General features: G+C 47.2%; 1 protein-coding gene across 3 annotated transcripts in view; it reads right to left on the reverse strand.

Moving 5' to 3' along the window:
• The window catches only part of GPR45 (G protein-coupled receptor 45), a 41,060-nt gene extending 27,566 nt beyond the window's left edge, over positions 1 to 13,494 (reverse strand). The window contains exons 1-4 of one of the 3 annotated variants that reach the window (XR_011466130.1): positions 13,136 to 13,400; positions 12,528 to 12,806; positions 7,254 to 7,318; positions 6,024 to 6,478 (exon numbers count right to left, since the gene is read on the reverse strand). The gene's annotated coding sequence lies outside the window, so the exon portion shown is untranslated. Of the gene's footprint in view, positions 1 to 6,023; positions 6,479 to 7,253; positions 7,319 to 10,324; positions 12,807 to 13,135 lie in introns of those variants that run through there. The other 2 variants (XR_011466129.1, XM_070379861.1) reach the window with 2 other exon arrangements.
• Between the last annotated feature and the right edge of the window lie 4,082 nt (positions 13,495 to 17,576).

Raw genomic sequence — 17,576 nt, forward strand, 5'->3', positions numbered from 1 at the left:
TCCAGACAGACAGGAAAGACTGATTTTGCAGGGTTTCACCACTAAAATAAAATAATTATTTACATTAACAGTCTTTTCCCCGTTTCACCAGGATTAATTGAATTTTCTTAATTTCATGTTTTTTCTCCTTATTTTTTTCCTAAGGCTTTTGGTGCCTGCTACCCCTTATTGGATAGTGACGTCAGCAGTCCTAAAAGGGATGAAAAATTAGGAAAGGATCCTTAACAACGATTCATGCTTCATTTGGGAGATTTTCTTTTATTACGGAAGGTAGGCTCTCAATTGTGACTTCAGATTGAATGCGTGTTCCAGGCGCCTTGGGCGCTGGCAGGAGAGTTACGCACACGGAGCTCATTTAAAAAGGTGTCTGGACAGGATGTCCTGAGGAGGGCCGTCCATCTGAAGGAGAACACAGGACGCACCCAGCTCCACGTTAGCAAGGACACACCAGGGGCGACGAAAGCAATTTCCTATTCAGAAGAAGCTGGTCTCATTCCTTCTAGCGAGCAGCCTGTCTGCTCTAGCTTCTATCCGGAGTACAAACAGTCTTTGGTCACTCAATAAATCACCCATTTGCCACAGAAGACACGTCCTCTTCATTAGAGAAGGGGGAGGATTAGACTCCGACCTTAGAGCTTTAGAGCTGTACTGTGATGCTCCAAACAATTACATAAAAGTCAGACCCCACTGACAGACAACCTCCCAGGACTAAGGAAGGAAAGAAAGAGCTTCTGAAAGCAGCCAGGTCTGAGGCTCTGCAGCCCTGCTGAGAGGCCAACTTCTTCCGTCCAGGAGCTGTTTATTAGTCACCCCTTCATTTACTCATCCAACACTTTTTCAGCCCTACCCTGTGCTGTGCAGTGTTTGGGAAGCCCCAGGATGCATAGGAACCCCCTCCCATCCGTCTGGTGGGAGACGCGAGTAGGGGAGAGAATTCATACAATGCTGCGCCCCACAGGCTCTGCTGGGTGGGGAGGGGGCCTGATGGGGGCCACAGAGGAGTGTGGATGTCAAGCAGGAAAGATGATATATTCCCACACGACCCCTCTCCCACAAGGAAACTTCAGAGTCGACGGAAACAACAAAAGGAAAATTAGACTGGACGTTCAAATTTACAACTTTTGTGCATCCAAAGACACTAACAACAGAATGAAAAGTCCACTGATGGGAAATACTTATAAAAGCAAACACCCAGCAAGGAATTAATGTCTAGAATAGATGAAGAACCCCTACAACTCAACAGTAAAAACAAACAGCCTGATTCCAACACAGACAAAGGAGCTGAAAGGGCATCTCTCTGAAGAAGATTCACCTATTTTCATAGTGTTTAGCTTTCCTTTTTTGTTCTGTTGTTTTCTGGTTTTGATAGCAGAGAAATCATGCCTTCATAAAGAGGCCCAAGAAGAGTTCTCTCTTTTTCTATTTTTTCTGGAAGACATTAGTTAGAATCGATCCACTATTCTTTAAATGTTTGGTATAATTCTCCGGTGAAGCGGTCTGGTCTGGAGATTTTAAATTAGGAATTTAATTCCCTTAATAGTTGTAGGACTGTTAAAATTATCTGTTTCATATTGAGGCAGTTGTGGTAGGTTGCACTCTTTCAGAAACTGGTCTATTTCATCCCACTTGCCAGATTTATGTGTAAAGAGTTGCTTGTACCAGTCTCTTACTACTTTTTTTGATGTCTGAAGGATTTATAGTGCTATTTCATTTCTGGTATTAGAATTGGCATGTTCTCTCCTTTTGTGAGAGTTGGACTGTGAAGAAGGCTGAGCACTGAAGAATGGATGCTTTTGAACTGTGGTGTTGGAGAAGACTCTTGAGAGTCCCTTGGACTGCAAGGAGATCCAACCAGTCCATTCTGAAGGAGATCAGCCCTGGGATTTCTTTGGAAGGAATGATGCTAAAGCTGAAACTCCAGTACTTTGGCCACCTGATGCGAAGAGTTGACTCATTGGAAAAGACTCTGATGCTGGGAGGGATTGAGAGCAGGAGGAGAAGGGGACGACAGAGGATAAGATGGCTGGATGGCATCACTGACTGGATGGACGTGAGTCTGAGTGAACTCTGGGAGTTGGTGATGGACAGGGAGGTCTGGCGTGCTGCGATTCATGGGGTGGCAAAGAGTCGGACACGACTGAGCGACTGAGCTGATCTGATCTGATCTCCTTTTCTCTTTGTCAGTCATGATAGAGATCTGTCAGTAACTTTATCTTTTCAAATGGCCAGCTTTTTGTTCAATTGTTTCATTGATTTTCTATTTTCAAATTCACAAATTTCTTTCTTCTTTTTTCTTTCTTTCTTGAAGTATAGTTAATGTATAATATTGTATAAGTGTCAGGTGTACAACATAGTGATTCACAATTTTTAAAGGTTATTCTCCATTTATGGTTATTATAAAGTATTGCCTAAATTCCCTGGGTTTTACAATATACCCCTGTGGCTTTTTAAATTTTATATATTACAGTTTTTAATTTTATACAGAATAGTTTTATTTCATAGATAATAGCTTTTATTTTATACCTCTTAATCCCCTTAAGTTCATAGATTTCTGATTGAATATCATTTTCTTCCTTCTATTTGCTTTGGGTTTATTTTGCTGTTTTTTAAGTTTCTTGAGATGGAGGCTTAGATTATTGGTTTGAGACTTTGCCTCTAAGTATTTAATGTTGTAAATTTCTCTCTCAGCATTGAATTAGCTGCATCCCACAAATTTTGATATGTTTTATTTTCATTTTGATTGTCTTTATATTTCCCTTGAGACGTACTCTTTGACTTGTGAATTACTTAGAAGTGTTATTTAGTTTTGAAGTGTTTAGACCTTCCTGTTATCTTTCTGTTATTGATTTCTAGTTTGAATAATAGTGGCCATTATTTCCTTGAGAACTTTTTCAGTCCTGACCTTTTTCTCTTCTCCGTCTAGAGCTCCAATGACATGAATGTTAGGTCTCTTCTAATAGTCCCATGGGCCTCTAAGTCTTTCTTCCTTCCTTCTTTCTTTCTTTCCTTTTGTCTATTTTTTTCTTATTTGCTTTAGGTAATTTTTGATTATCTTCCAGTTCACTAATTTTCCTCCTCTGTCTCATCCACTCTGCTGTTAACTTCATCCACTGAGATTTTTCTTTTATTTATTGTGCTAAAATTTCCATTTCATTCTTTTTCATATTTTCTATTTCTTCAGTGACATTTTTTTCATTTTTCATTTGAGCAAAGTGTACCATAACTTCCCTGAGCACTTTTATGATGACTCGTTTAAAATCCTTGTTGGGTAATTCTAACACATGTATTATGTTGGTGTCAGCATCTATTGCTTGAGGTTTTTCAATCAGGTTGAGATTTTCCTGATTCTTTGTATGACAAGTGATTTGAGGTTGAAGCCTAGATGTGTTGGGTGTCATGTTATGGGACTCTGGGATGCCAGAGATGAAATAACACCCAGGGAACTCATGGCAGTGTTATCCTCCATGTCCTAAGTTCCCTGGTGGGTCTACCTCCTTCTTGCCACTTTCAGAGTCTTCTTATGCTTATTTTACACAGAATGTTCAGAGATGTTTAGTTCTACCTAGCAGGAAGAATAAGAACAATTACTTGTACATCATCTTCCTAGAAGCAGGAATCTATATGTGTGTGTGTGTGTGTGTGTGTGTGTGTGTGTATATATATAGTGAAGATGCTACCTCCTTAATAAGCCTTGAGTTAAGAGTATGCAGTTTCCATATTCTGTGCTTTGGTCCTGTTTGCCCACTCACTATCTCTTGCCTGCATTCTTTAAATGGTTCCCAAATTAGCCTCCAAGCTGACGATCTCTCCCTCTCTTCCAGGCTCCTCTGCTCTGCAGATTGTGGGCAAAGACATCAATCTCTAGCCTTCCTTTCTGTTCCTCCATAACTGTGGGCAGCTCATCTCTGGCTTCATCCTAAAACTCAACCTCCTTCGCCTTCAAAGCCAGCAATTCAATGGCTCCACCTCACATCCACTGCCTTCTCTTCATCTGCTCTCCCATGTGATCTGCTGCTGCCGCTAAAATGCATCACTGCTGGGTTCCAGACACATGCTGTGCAGTTGGTTCTGGGTCTTCACACATGCCTTGCCTCCACTCAGAATGCCCCTCCTTGCCCACTCTCTCGAGGGAACCTTCCTCGATCACCCAAGGCAGAACCGATGGCTTCTCCACACTGACATTCACACATAGCCTTTTACTCATCTTTCTCTGAGCACATTCCTCAATCCATTTCACAGGACAGAATGTGTACTCCTTGCAGGGTCTCTTCAGGCCTTCTTGGCTCAGTGGTCCAGGGAGGAGAGCAGGCCCATCAGCAATGGGAGACCAGAGCTGGCTTCATCCGGAAGCAGGGGGTATGCAGAGAAGCATCTGCTACTTCTAGAAAGTGCACCTTCATCGGGAGATTCTGCTCTGTGTCTGGCTGTTCTGAAGGTCCAGGAAGATTCTTTAGAGATGCGTTCACCATATTTGTCTTGAGGTCAGTTGTGCAGACTGTCTAGAGCAAGGTTCCCCACCCTTCATTAGATCCACCTGTCATGACCGTGATGTGGACAGTTCATCCTTTGGGGTGCAGCTGCTTTCTCCGTAAGGGGGCTGTTGGCAGCATGAGGAGTAAGGGAAGGGAGAAGTTGGTGGGGTTAAGTCTTAGCCCTGCCACTTACAAGCTCTGTGAACTCTGGAAAATTATTGAACTTCTCTTTGTATCTCAGATTCCTCCTCTGAAAAATGGGGATAAGTATAAAACCTCCAGAGAATCACATTCAAATGCTTAGAACCACTCACAGCACTCCATAAATGTTACTGGTTAGCATTTTCAATGATTTCCACCAAAGTGCCCTGAACAGTAGAATATGAGTAAGGATCTGGGGAGAGACCCCAAATTAGCCTCTATCTGCTAGACGTTTCTTTTAAGCATCCTGTGTGCGTGCATGCTCAAACACTTCAGTCGTGTTCAATTCTTTGTGACCCCATGGACTATAGCCTGCCAGGCTACTCTGTCCATGGGATTCTTCAGGCAAGAATACTGGAGTGGGTTGCCATGCCCTCCTCCAGGGGATCCTCTCAAACCAGGAAATGAACCCATGTCTCCTGAGTCTCCTGCATTGCAGGTGGATTCTTTACCCACTGAGCCACCTGGGAAGCCCTTAAGCATTCTATCTCATGTGAAATATTTATGCAAGTCTTGCATTCTACTCCATTATAAGGTTGAGTATTTTTTTTAACACATTTTTTACTGAGGGATTTTTGCAGAAACTAACGCCTGCGGCTGGAGATTTATTATGGAAGTGAACAATGAAACACTCTGGTCGATAACGTTTGGGTAACAAAAGATGTATTAATATGTCTCTAGTAATAAGACCCTGATGCTGGGGAAGATGGGAGGCAAAAGGAGAAGGGGGCAGCAGAGGTTGTGATGGTTAAATGGCATCACTGACTCAATGGACATTAATTTGAGCAGACTCTGGGAGACTGGAGAACAGAGGAGCCTGGCGTGCTACACTCCATGGGGTCACAAAGAGTTGGACACAACTTAGCGACTGAACAACATTTCTTCTGCAAATGTATTTAAGAAAAAAGTACACTCTGGGTAGACACCTTCATGTTGCCCCTCGACATGGGCTTGAGTGAGGGGCACAGCCAGGGGACCTTGAGCCAAGGATACAGAGGGTGGGTGCCCAGGCTGGCACTGGAAGGTGCATTTCACTGGTGAGAGCCATGCAGGGCCCCCGCCCCGTTCCCTGCTCCTCCCTCAACTGGGAGCCACAACTTCAGTCCAGCTTTTCTCATTTCAAGAGCTGGCCTTTTCTTGGACGCCTGGGATCTAGAGAATGTGAGCATGGAAATAAAAATCTTGGCTTGGATTTCCTGAGCTATGATCATCAATAAAATAGGGCAAAAGAGAGCTATAATCTAATGTACTATATTACTGTAATTAGAGCTTCACGCATGGAGCTCTTACCCGCCCTCCCTCCAAAATAACCAAACAGTTTTAGCATAGATAGTAGCGACTTTATTCTCCATCACGGGGCACTCTGTGATTGGGTAATTATGGTAACAGCATCCAGTATGCGGGTGTCAAGTTCAGAATAAGAGAAAAAAGATGGGAAAAGGCACACGAAGGAAGAGAAGCACAGAATCGCAGCATCGCAGGATTGGGAAGAACAATTGTGTACTTTCCTTCCTGCTAACAAAAGAGGAAATGGAGGCTCAAGATGGTGGGGGTGGGCTGGGTGGGGGTAAGCGACCTGCAAATGTCAGACAGTTAGATTGAGGTGGAAAAAACGTGACGATGTTAGTCACTTAGTCATGTCCGACTCTTTCTTGACTGCCTGAACTGTAGCCCACCAGGCTCTTCTGTCCATCGAATTCTCCAGGCAAGAATACTGGAGTGGGTAGCCATTCCCGTCTCCAGGGATCTTCCCAATCCAGGGGTTGAATTCGGGTCTCCTACATTGCAGGCAGAGTCTTTCCTGTCTGAGCCACCAGGGATGGACAGAGGTGGAGTCAGAACCAAAACCCAGGTGTGTCTCTCCTGTTCAAACTCTTTTCTACCTAATGTCCCTGGACAACCGCATAAGGTAGAATATTCTAGAAAACTTTCCACAAGGCAACGAGTCTTCGCTAATGAAACCTGTGGAGGTATAGAACACAGTGCTTCCGTGCCTTGAGCTGTTGTCAGTTCATTTGTTGCCTGAGGCCCAAAGTCATGGGCACTGAATGTCAACAGTCATTAGCAGGAAAAGTGTGAAACATGTTCTGTTTTGTCCATTTGGTTCCTCTGACCCAGCAGATGGGAAAAATGAGCAAGTGCACAAACTAATACTTTGTTCAGCTTCTGGTTAAGGAGGCTGATTGTTTACTTTCAGCGAGATTTTATTTCTGCTATTACACTGACAGCAACTACCACCCTGGTCAGGCGGCAGCCGTCACATCAAGGCAAGACCCTCTGCCAGCAGAAAGATCATGACTCAATGAAGGCTCGGGTGATGGTTAGCAGTTTTCAGCAATAAAGTGTTTATAATTAAGGTATACATATTGTCTTCTTAGACATAATGCCAGTGCACACTGAACAGACTGCAGTGTAGTGTCAATGTATCAATAATCTTTAAATCTTTTTTTAATATAAATTTATTTTAATTGGAGGCTACTTTACACTATTGTATTGGTTTTGCCATACATCAACATGAATCTGCCACGGGTGTAGACATGTTCCCCATCCTGAACCCCCCTCCCACCTCCCTCCCCATACCTGTGTTGGGTCTTAGTTGAAGCATGCAGAATTTAGTTTCCTGGTCAGGGATCAAACCCAGCCACCTGCATTGGGAAAGCCAAATCTTAGCCACTGGACCACCAGGGAAGTCCCTCCCTCCAATCACTTTTACATGCACTGGAAGACGGAAAGATTTGTGTGACTTGCTTCACTGCGGCATTCGCTTTACTTGGGGTGGGGGTGGGTCGGGGTCCAAGTCCACAGCATCCTGGATCTGTGCCTGGAGGTCTACCGTAGTCTCTTCTCACTTGAACCTCCACCACAGATTTCCCCTAATGACAGCAAACCAGAGTGATACGCTCCAATTCTCCCCATCAAATGAAATGAAATACTTGGGGATCTGACAGCAAAGTCAGGGGAAGACCTAGTTCCTAGCAGCCCTCCTCCTTATTAGCACACCAGAAGTACAACAATTAAGGTTATGCTGTTGGCCCACTTTAGATGAAAAGGACACATATCCAATTACTTCACATGACGACAAGTGCAAATAATAAGAAATACACCCCAGACAGTGTCTTGGAACTTTCTGGAAGAAACAACTTTAGGTGTCTAGGTGCTTTCTCAGGCTGCCATTCAGAGCTGAGATCCACCCATCTCCACTCTGCTTTGCTGTTTTCACTCCTCCCTTTCAGACCCGAGGGCAGCGAATCAATTATCAGTGATGTAGGTGGATGTACGTATATATGGAAGTGTTTCAAAGTAGATAAAAACAAAACTCCCCAAATCATACAGAACAGGGTGAAACAAAATATGAATCTGTGATCAACTACTGTATAGAAGGGGAAAAAACTCAAAACATGCAAAAGAAAATAAAACATTGGAAATTTCCCAATAAAAAATTCCGAACACGTTTGTTAAAATTTAAAAAAAATTTGCCTAACCAGGCTGTAACACCAGTGAAATTACTCTCACCAAGTCTCCCAGGCACCTGTGACTGACTTTCTTATTAGTTAATACAGTAGAGCAGTGGTTCTCAAACTCTGGGGGGGGGGGCGTGTGAATCACCTGGAAGTCTGGTTAGCATTCAGAGGGTCAGTTCAGATTCAGGTGGTCCTGGGAGACTGCTGATTAACACAGCCACTAAGAAGAACCTACGGAGGTTCCTTAAGAAAAGAGGAATAAAACTACAATATGACCTAGGAATCCCCCTCCTGGACATACACCCTGAGAAAATCATAATTCAAAAAGACACATGCACCCCCACATGTTCGTAGCAGCATTATTTAAAATAGCCAGGACGTGGAAGCAACCCCAATGTCCATAGACAGATGAATGAATAAAGAAGATGTAATACATACATATAATGGAAATATACAGCCATAAAAAGGACTGAATGGAGTCATTTGCAGTGATGTGGATGAACCCAGAGTCTGTCATACAAAGAAACATCGTGTACTAATATACATAAATGAAATCTAGAAAAATGGTACTGATGAACTCTTTGCAGGGAAGGAACAGAGAAACAGATGTCGAAAACAGACTTGTGGACACGGAGGGGTCGAGTGAGAGCGCAGCACGGACATATATACACTCCCAGGTGTAACACAGCCAGCTAGCGGGAAGCTGCTGAAGAGCGCAGAGAGCTCAGCTTGGTGCTCTGTGATGACCTCGAGGGTGGATGGAGGTGGGGGTGGGAGGCTCAAGAGGGAGTGGATATATGTGTTCATAGAGCTGACTCACTTTGTTGTACAGCAGAAACACATAGCATTGTAGAGCAATTATAAATTAATTTATAAATTATAAATTTATAATTATAAATTTTTAAAAGAACTTACATTTCTGGTGTCAGCTGCTGCTGCTGATCCTCATCTTTTTTCTCCTACTATTTACTCATTTTATTTGGCAGCACTGGGTCTTAGTTGCGGCACGTGGGATCTGATTCACTGACCAGGGATGGAACCCAGACCCCTGCGTTGGGAGCTGAGCTTTAGCCACTGATCACCAGGGAAGTCCCTCTAGACCTCACCTTACATAACTTAGCTGCAGGTGGCTCTGGGGACCTCTCCCTGGACCTCGGAACACCACACCTTTCTTGCTTTCTCTGCCATCTCCCCTTTTTAGTCTGCTGGTGTCCCTTGAGACTTAACCCTTGGCTTCTACTCTTTCACTAGAATCTTACCAAACAAATCCATTCGCTCTGAAGCCTTCGTCACCACCTACACTCAGAAGCCCCCAGACTGCAGCTCTGGCCTGATATATGTGAGCCTCACAAGGTCATAGTTCACCCTTGCATTGTGTGGTTCATTCAGAGTTGCATCTAGGTGACCCCAGAATGCCTAGCACATAGCACATGCTCCAAAAACATCTGTTACAACTTCCTGGGAGACATTTCTACCTACATATCCCACAAGCTAACTGGCAACTGAGATCAGGGGTATTCAGAGAGTTATATATCACAAAAGGATATTATATAAACCAGATTCTTCCCCCACCAATATCTCCAATGGCTCCATCGTCCACCAGTTTTGTGAGATCTAAGAAACCAAAGGGGCATCCTTGAATCTTCACAGGTCAAACACGTGTTGATTTTGCCTGCTAAGTTTCTTTCTTTGTTAAATATTTATTTATGTTATCTTTTCATGTGGGTCTTAGTGGCAGCACATGGACTCTCCATCTGCAGTGCATGGGTTCAGTAGTTGTGGCTCCTGGGTTTAGTCGCTCTGCCGCATGTGGGATCTTAGTTTCCTGATCAAGGATCAAACCCTTGGTCTTTGCGTTGCGAGGTGGATTCTTCACCACTGAACCATCAGAGAAGTTCCCTAAGTCTCTTTCAATCCTTGATTCCCATTGCCACTGCCTGGCTAGGCCACCGTGGTGTCTCGCTGAGATGCCACGGCAGTCACCCGGCCCCCATCCCTTCTGTAGTCTCCCCACCGCACAGCAGCCAGCTGACAATCAGATCTCATCCTCCATGCGTGTCCGGGCCTCCTCCCTGCCAGAAAACCACCACCACCCCTGCCCCGGCCTGAGTCTCCTGGTGGCCCTGCTGACCCCCTGGCTGTCTACACACTCCTCCCCCAGACTGTGCTCCAATCAGCCTCAATGAGTTTTTGTTCCTCAAACCCTCCACACTCTCTTCTTTCTGAACCATGATGTATGACCTTCCTGCCACTCGGAACAGACTTTCCTTTTCCTCTGACCACATTTTACTGATGACCTTGTGCTCATGTTTCAGTTCTCAACTTGAAGATTCACATCCTCCAAGAAGCCTTCCCTTTCCCCCTCAGGAAAAAAAAACAACAAAAACTAGGATATGGCCTGGAACGTTCTGTATCTGCATGCAGTGTCACCCCCGCTTATCTAAGTATCTGGTTTATCTGCCTGTCCATGGGGAGCTCCTGTCCATGCAGTGCTGGGCCCAGGGCTGGGACTCAGTCATAAATTTCTAAAAAAAAAAAATTATTTGTTTATTTAGATTTTTGGCTGTGCTGGGTCTTTGTTGCTGCATGGGCTTTCTCTAGCTGCGGCGAGTGGGAGCTCCTCTCTAGCTGTGGTGTGTGGGTTTCTCACTGCAGTGGCTTCTCTTGTTGCAAAGCATGCGCTCTAGGGAGCATGGGTTCCATAGTTGTGGCTCCTGGGCTTAGTTGCTCCTCGGCATGTGGAACCTTCCCAGACCAGGGACTGAACCAATGTCTCCTGCATTGGCAGGCAGATTCTTTACTACTAAGCTACCAAGGAAGTCTCCAGTCCTATTTGCTAAAGGAATAGGCCAACCAGATTTAATGTGAGATACTGAAAAGAAATCAATCTAAAAGGAAATCAGTCCTGAAATATTCACTGGAAGGACTGATGCTGAAGCTGAAGCTCCAACACTTTGGCCACCTGATGTGAAGAGCCGACTCATTGGAAAAGACCCTGATGCTGGAAAAGACTGAGGGCAGGAGGAGAAGGGGACAATGGAGGATGAGATGGTTGGATGGCATCACCGACTCAATGGACATGAGTTTCAGCAAGCTCTGGGAGATGGTGAAGGACAGGGAAGCCTGGCGTGCTGCAGTCCATGGGGTCACAAAGAGTTGGACACAACTGAGAGACTGAAACACACTGAAAAGAAATTATTTTTCTATGTTGGGAACAGCCAAAGAAGAAGTTATATCTGGAAAAGGACACAGAGGAACACTCATGGACCACAGAGATTTTCTATCTCTTACTCTGGGAGCAGGTTATGTGGGGGTCAACATAGGTAAAGTTTGAGCTGTGCAGTGAGTTAAGTGTATAAATGATACTTCAGTAAACAGAAAGAAGTTAGGGCTTCCCTGGTGACTCAGAATTCACCTGCCAATGCAGGAGACATGGGTTTGATCCCTGGTCTGGGAAGATCCCACCTGCTGTGGAGCAGCTGAGCCTGTGAGCCACAACTTCTGAAGCCCACACTCTAGAGCCTGTGCTCTACAAGAGATGCCACCGCAATGAGACGCTCAAGCACTGCCTCCAGAGAACAGCCGCCGCTGCCACAACCAGAGAAAAGCCCGCACAGCCATGCAGGCCCAGTGCAGCCACAAATAGATAATAAATAACAATCATCTTTAAAAAAGGAGTCCTGCTACCCTGACTTTTGGGGAAGAAAATTTCCAAGCATATCAAGATACGTAGGATTGTCTACTTTACGTCTAGTTGGGCGAGAACACAAAACCCAGATGTCCAAGGCTCATTTCTAACCAGTGGGCAAAAACAGAGGGGACTTAGCTGCTTATTTTCTGAAAGTCACTTTTCGTAAGGAGCCGGTTTTGTGGGGCTCACCTTGGGCTCCCTAACAGCCCTGATGGCTCCAGAGCCGCGTGCGTGCTTTGGTCTGATCTGTGGTCCCTTGGACCAAGGAAAGGCCAGTTTGAAACAGCAACGGAAACATTCTTGGGGCAGCGTGAGAAACTACACACATCCAGAGTAATGAGATCGAGATCTACCAACCGCCAAAAGCACTCTCCACACGTGATGGGACTCACTGCCTTCAGCCCACTTGGGTGACTTTTCTACAAAGGACCTCTTTTACCCCTATTCCTGGTTATTATTTTTGGAAAAGCTTCATTTTCCTCTTGTCTCCACTTACTGCTGGTATTTTCACACCCAAAAATTAAAAGAGAGAGAGAAAAAATTAAACTCCTGATTATCTAATTTAGTGAGGATATTACTTTATACTTGATCATCATCATCAACATCATCATCATCATCATTACCAAGTGAGGGGGAGTTTTTAATCAGACCTCTCCAGCACCAGAATTAGAAAAACCGAGAGCATCGAAGCCTGATTGCTACCTTAGTTAACCGGCCCCGGACAGATGACTGCAAGCCCCTCTGATCTCTGATTTGAGGAGCTCCGACGCTTTTTCAAAGTATTACCCGTGAAAAGGAAATAATCTGATAAAGTTGTCTTTACACCGGGGAGGAGGTGGGGGAAGCCGGGATGGGCGCAGGTCAGTGATGGTGATGGTGGTGATGGTGATGGTGCTGGTGCTGGTGACGCCGGCCCGGTCCTCTCCCGTTGCTTCATCACTGCCTGTCCTCTGCCTCCTGCGTCCCCGTGTGGCCTCTGCCCTGAGAAACACGGCCGACAGGACTCGCACCCAAGCCGCACGTCCGCAGGCGCAAGGCTGCGGCGCCCAGCGAAAGCGCACAGTGTCCCAGAGCGCGGCGGCTCGGCACCTCCCCCACGACCCCTGCGCCGCCTCCGCGCACCCCCGCGCCCCTCTCGGCGCCCTCTCGGCGGTGGCCCCTCCGCGCCCACCGCGCCCCGGCACCACCTGGCCGGGCGCGCACAGCCCGAGCTCCGGACAACCGGGCTGGCCCGCATCCCCCGCAGGGAGTGCCCCCGACCCGGGCCCGCTCCCTGCCGAGCCCCCCCCGCCCGGCCACCGGTCACTTACGCCTGCGCTGGGCCCTCCGCCCGGCTGCCCCGAGACAAAGGCTGCGCGGCCGCTGCGCCGCCGGCTGCTCCCAGAGCCTCGGCCGCCGGGGACCCGGAGGAGGATGGGGCGGAGGAGACGGGGAGGAGGGGAAGGGATCGCAGGGGAGGGGCCTCCGCACCACCGGCCTCCCGGCTGGGGCTGCGAAACCCAAGCCCTTCTCCCCGGCCCGCCGCGCTCCCGGGTCCTCGGCCTAAACCTCCCCCAGGGACCAGGGTACCGCCCCTCGGGGGGCGGAGTGAGAGGAAGAGGATGGAGGGAGATGAGTGTGTGTGTCTGTGTGTTTTCCTCCTTCCCAATCACGAGTCTCTCCATCCACCCCCGCGTCCCCAGCCAGCTTTGGAAAATGCCGGCCTCTGCTTCACCTGGGCAATCCTGGAGGCGCTCCCGACCCACGCCCCTTCACTGCCCGCGCCTCTTCCAAGAGGGACGTCAGCCCATTTCAGGGAGAGCAAAACCGAGGCCAGGAGGGGCTCGCTGCGGGGGAGGAGGAGGGCGCCACCTCTTTAAGAGCGGGACCCACCTTTTACCCGTTTTCCTTCCGAAAGCGTGGCACCTGTCGGACAGACAGACCGGCAAGGTGCAGGGTGGCGACTGAACTTGCCCTCTCTGGGAGAAGTTACACTTCCGCCTGGCTGAGTGATTTGCATCTTGTTATGAAGAGTAGCTGGGATTTATTTTTATTTTTTAAACTTTTTTATTACGGCATTTTAAAAATCAAAAGTAGAAAAAATTGTAGCCTGAACCCAGGAGTGCTCAGCTCCAGCCTGAAAGATTGTCAACATTTTCTTTCTTCTTTGATCTGCTCCCCACTCCCCCAGGCTAACTAAAGACTTTAAAAAACCATGATCACAATATCATTATCCTATGTTACAAAATTAAGAATAACTTCTTAATATCATCTGACTATGATTTATTGACAGCTGACTGTTGTCATCTGCCTGGTCTGTTCCGGCGCTTTACCTGTGCGGCTCAGCCTCGGTGGGCCCTGACTTTCGCTAAAGCTGGTGGTGGACAGGCGGTGAGCTGGCAGTTACCTGCCTGCGATAGTTTGTGGAGCAGGAATTAGAGAACAGTGACCCCCTCCCAGGCCCAGACACTCCTTTCTGGGCCTGAACGCCTTGAGAATTTTGATTGAAGGCCATCCTTCCAGAAAAAAGGCACACAAAGAATTTTTATTTAAATTCCAGGAGTTTCACACTTATTAAATAGATAAATAACAAGGACCTAAAGGATGAGATGGTTGGATGGCATCTTATCTCAGGCGAGAATACTGGAGTGGGTTGCCATTTCATTCTCCAGGGGATCTTCCCGACCCAGGGATCAAACCTGCGTCTCCTGCATTGGCAGGCAGATTTTTTACCACCGAGCCACTGGGGAAGCCCAACGAACAATATCAGCGTCACCCAGACACCTGTCCGTCATCCACTAGATGGGTGCAAGGGGTGCCTCGTGTAGCGTGCACACAGATCACAGGCCCCCCTCCCAAGAGGTTTCGGCCCAAGCCAGGACCTCCCAGCCATTAGCTTGGGCAACTCACACCTGTGCACTTCCCCAAACCCTTCCTGGGGGCAGGACAGGGCCGGAGGGGGAAGGAATGTGCCCTGGGCTGGGGTGTCCCAGTCTCCCCGATTGTGACCGCTTGACCTTGCCTCTTCTCCTCCTGGTTGCTCTGAATCTGCCGCCCTGAGTGGGAAGGCTCCTCTCCTCTCTCTATTCTCCCCCTCCCTTCCCCCACTCATGACTTCCTGTTTTCTTTTCCTATCTCACAATCCGGATTGTACTGGTTTTTAAAACCATTTGATGTACTTTGCTTGTATCAATGAGGGACGATGTAGGTGAATAAAACCAAGATTAAAGTTTTTGTGGAGTGAGATGGACTAGTGACACTCAGCGTCCAATTCTACTCAGGGGAGAGCAGCCCAACAGGAAGACTTCAGTGGAGAATATCTGAGGGATATTCAGGTCTATGGGTCTTCTCGGGAATAAATTTACCAAAGGCTCCCAAGGTAACCCTTCCAATGAGCTGACTTATTAGAAAAGACCCTGATGCTGGGAAGGATTGAAGGCAGGAGAAGGGGGCGACAGAGGATGAGATGGTTAGCAATACCAACTCAAGGGACATGGATTTGAGCAAACTCCGGGACATAGTGAAGGACAGGGAAGCCTGGAGTGCTGCAGTCCAGCATGCAAAAGACATGACTCAGTGATTGAACAACTACCACCCAAGGTAACATGGAGTGTTGCCGGCATCTACTAGACATGACTCAGTGACTGAACAACTACCACCCAAGGTAACATGGAGTGTTGCCGGCATCTACTTGTTCTTTGGGGGACAGTCTGACACTCTGTGCCAGCTCTAAGGAAGAACTATTAAAATGACAAAGAGCCTTAGTCGTGGTAAAGAAATAGGGTTTGGTTTAGCTAAACGGAAGACCATGCAGTTGTGAAAGGACAACTCTTGGCGATGAATGGATTTCACAACCCTAATGATCAGTTCACAGAAGATTAATAGAAGGAGAGCTGTATGTTATCGGGGCGTCCAGCTGTCAAGAAATGGGAAACTTATTGACACTGAAGGTAAGCTCAGATAAAAGGCACTCCATCCAAATGGAGAGAAAATACTTGAAAATAAGCCTAATGTTAGCAATTAAATGAAGGCAGTAAATACATCTGTGGTTCCAGCCCATTGACTGTTATAGAGACCACAGATCATCATAATGAGCCGCAGATGATTAACCACCAAGTGCTCCGTGCATCACAGGAACCTGAACCCTCACGCTCCTACATCAGAGGAAATCGGCTGTCCTGACAAGGGAGCTTTCACACCTTAGCTGGAAACTAAGAAAGTTGAGATGATCATACAGGGTGAGGTGTGGTCTGCACCCCACCCACTGAATCTGGATGGGCTTGGGGTGGCTTCGGCCAACAGAGAACGGAGGAAGGGTCCAGTGGGGTCTCCTGGGACCAGATCGTCAGAGGCATGTAGCCTCCATCTGGGTCATTTGGAGCATTCACCCTCCAGTGCTCCCTCTTGGGATAAGCCCATTCAGAACATGGCTATCCAGCTGGGAGAAGTCTGAGCCACATGGAAAGGTCACGAGGGGTGCCCAGATCAGCAGTCCCAGACTTTGAGCCCTCCCTCCCAGCCCAGTTGCCTCCCAGAGATGCTGGGGCCCAGCCTTCAAGCTCTCTTCCTCCCTGTGTGTCTCTTTCTCCCTTCTTTTTCCTTCTTGTCTTTCCTTTTCCCTTCTCTAGTAATTATTGTAAGACCCAACCCCTCTCTGATATATAACCAATGATGTCAGCTTCCTGCCAGCATCCTCCAGTTCTTTCCTGGTGATAAAATCCCAGCAGAAACCTTTGCCACACATAAACCTTTGCAGTTTCTAGAACAGCAGGTGTGAGGGGGAGAGGAAAGCTGGGGAGGACCTTGGTGCCAGCCAGGGGATGCTGGTGTACCATCAGGACAAGGGTCTCAGTGTGGATGACAAGGGTAGGGGGGCGGGACGGAGGGGCTGGCCCGGAGCAACTCCTCACACCCTGTTTGCACAGGTGTTGGCTTTATTCTGCGGGACAGGCTGGTTATAAACACAGGTAATACGGCGGACAGACTATTCCAGGACAGCCCCGTGACGCCAACCCCCGCCCCCAGGGGTAGAATCTGCTCTCCTGACTGTGGGGGACTGGTGCAAACAACTGAACCTCAGTTTGGACAGGAAGGAAAGAAAGATGTGTGATCTTTGTGGCGAAGCTCCCGCCACGGAGCTCAGAGCACGTGCGGTACCTGCTGTCAGGTGAACAGCAGGTTTGGGGGCGCAGAGCATCGGGATGCCCAGGAAGCCAGAAGAGGGTGGGCTGGGAAGCTCTGTCTGTCTGGAATCCTGCCCGCCCAACTTCCGGGCTGTCAATGTGCTCAGGAATGTGGTCGGGACCCAGCGAGGCAGCTCGCACTTTGCCGGTTAGATGCTCGTCCTGTGACTTGGTTATTTTGTCTGAATCGAATCCCCAGAATATTAAACACACGCATAATCAAATGTAAGTAAAAGCTCACATTTGAAAGTCAAATATAAAGAGTTTCTGCATTTGTATCATTTTGCATTATCCAGGCTTCTGCTTTCATCCGTGGGAATGAATAAATAAGAGTTGTCTGAGACCGAAATAATTTTCTGGGCAAAGCAGAATGAATGTGTTAAAATGAAGGGGGAAAAAAAAGAAAAAAAAAACACCAAGCCTCTGAAAATGAAGAGATTTTCACCCAAGATGGAGATAGGAGAGATGGAATCTGCCTGTTACTTTCAATTTTGATCATCCAGCCTTTTGTCATCAGTGTAATGATAAGGCTGCAGAGAACATCTCGAAGGGAAGATGAGGCCAAAACAGCCCCGGACCTGAACCTTGG

The sequence above is a fragment of the Bos mutus genome, chromosome 11 (genome assembly GCF_027580195.1).
Source record: "Bos mutus isolate GX-2022 chromosome 11, NWIPB_WYAK_1.1, whole genome shotgun sequence".
NCBI classification, from domain to species: Eukaryota; Metazoa; Chordata; class Mammalia; order Artiodactyla; family Bovidae; genus Bos; species Bos mutus.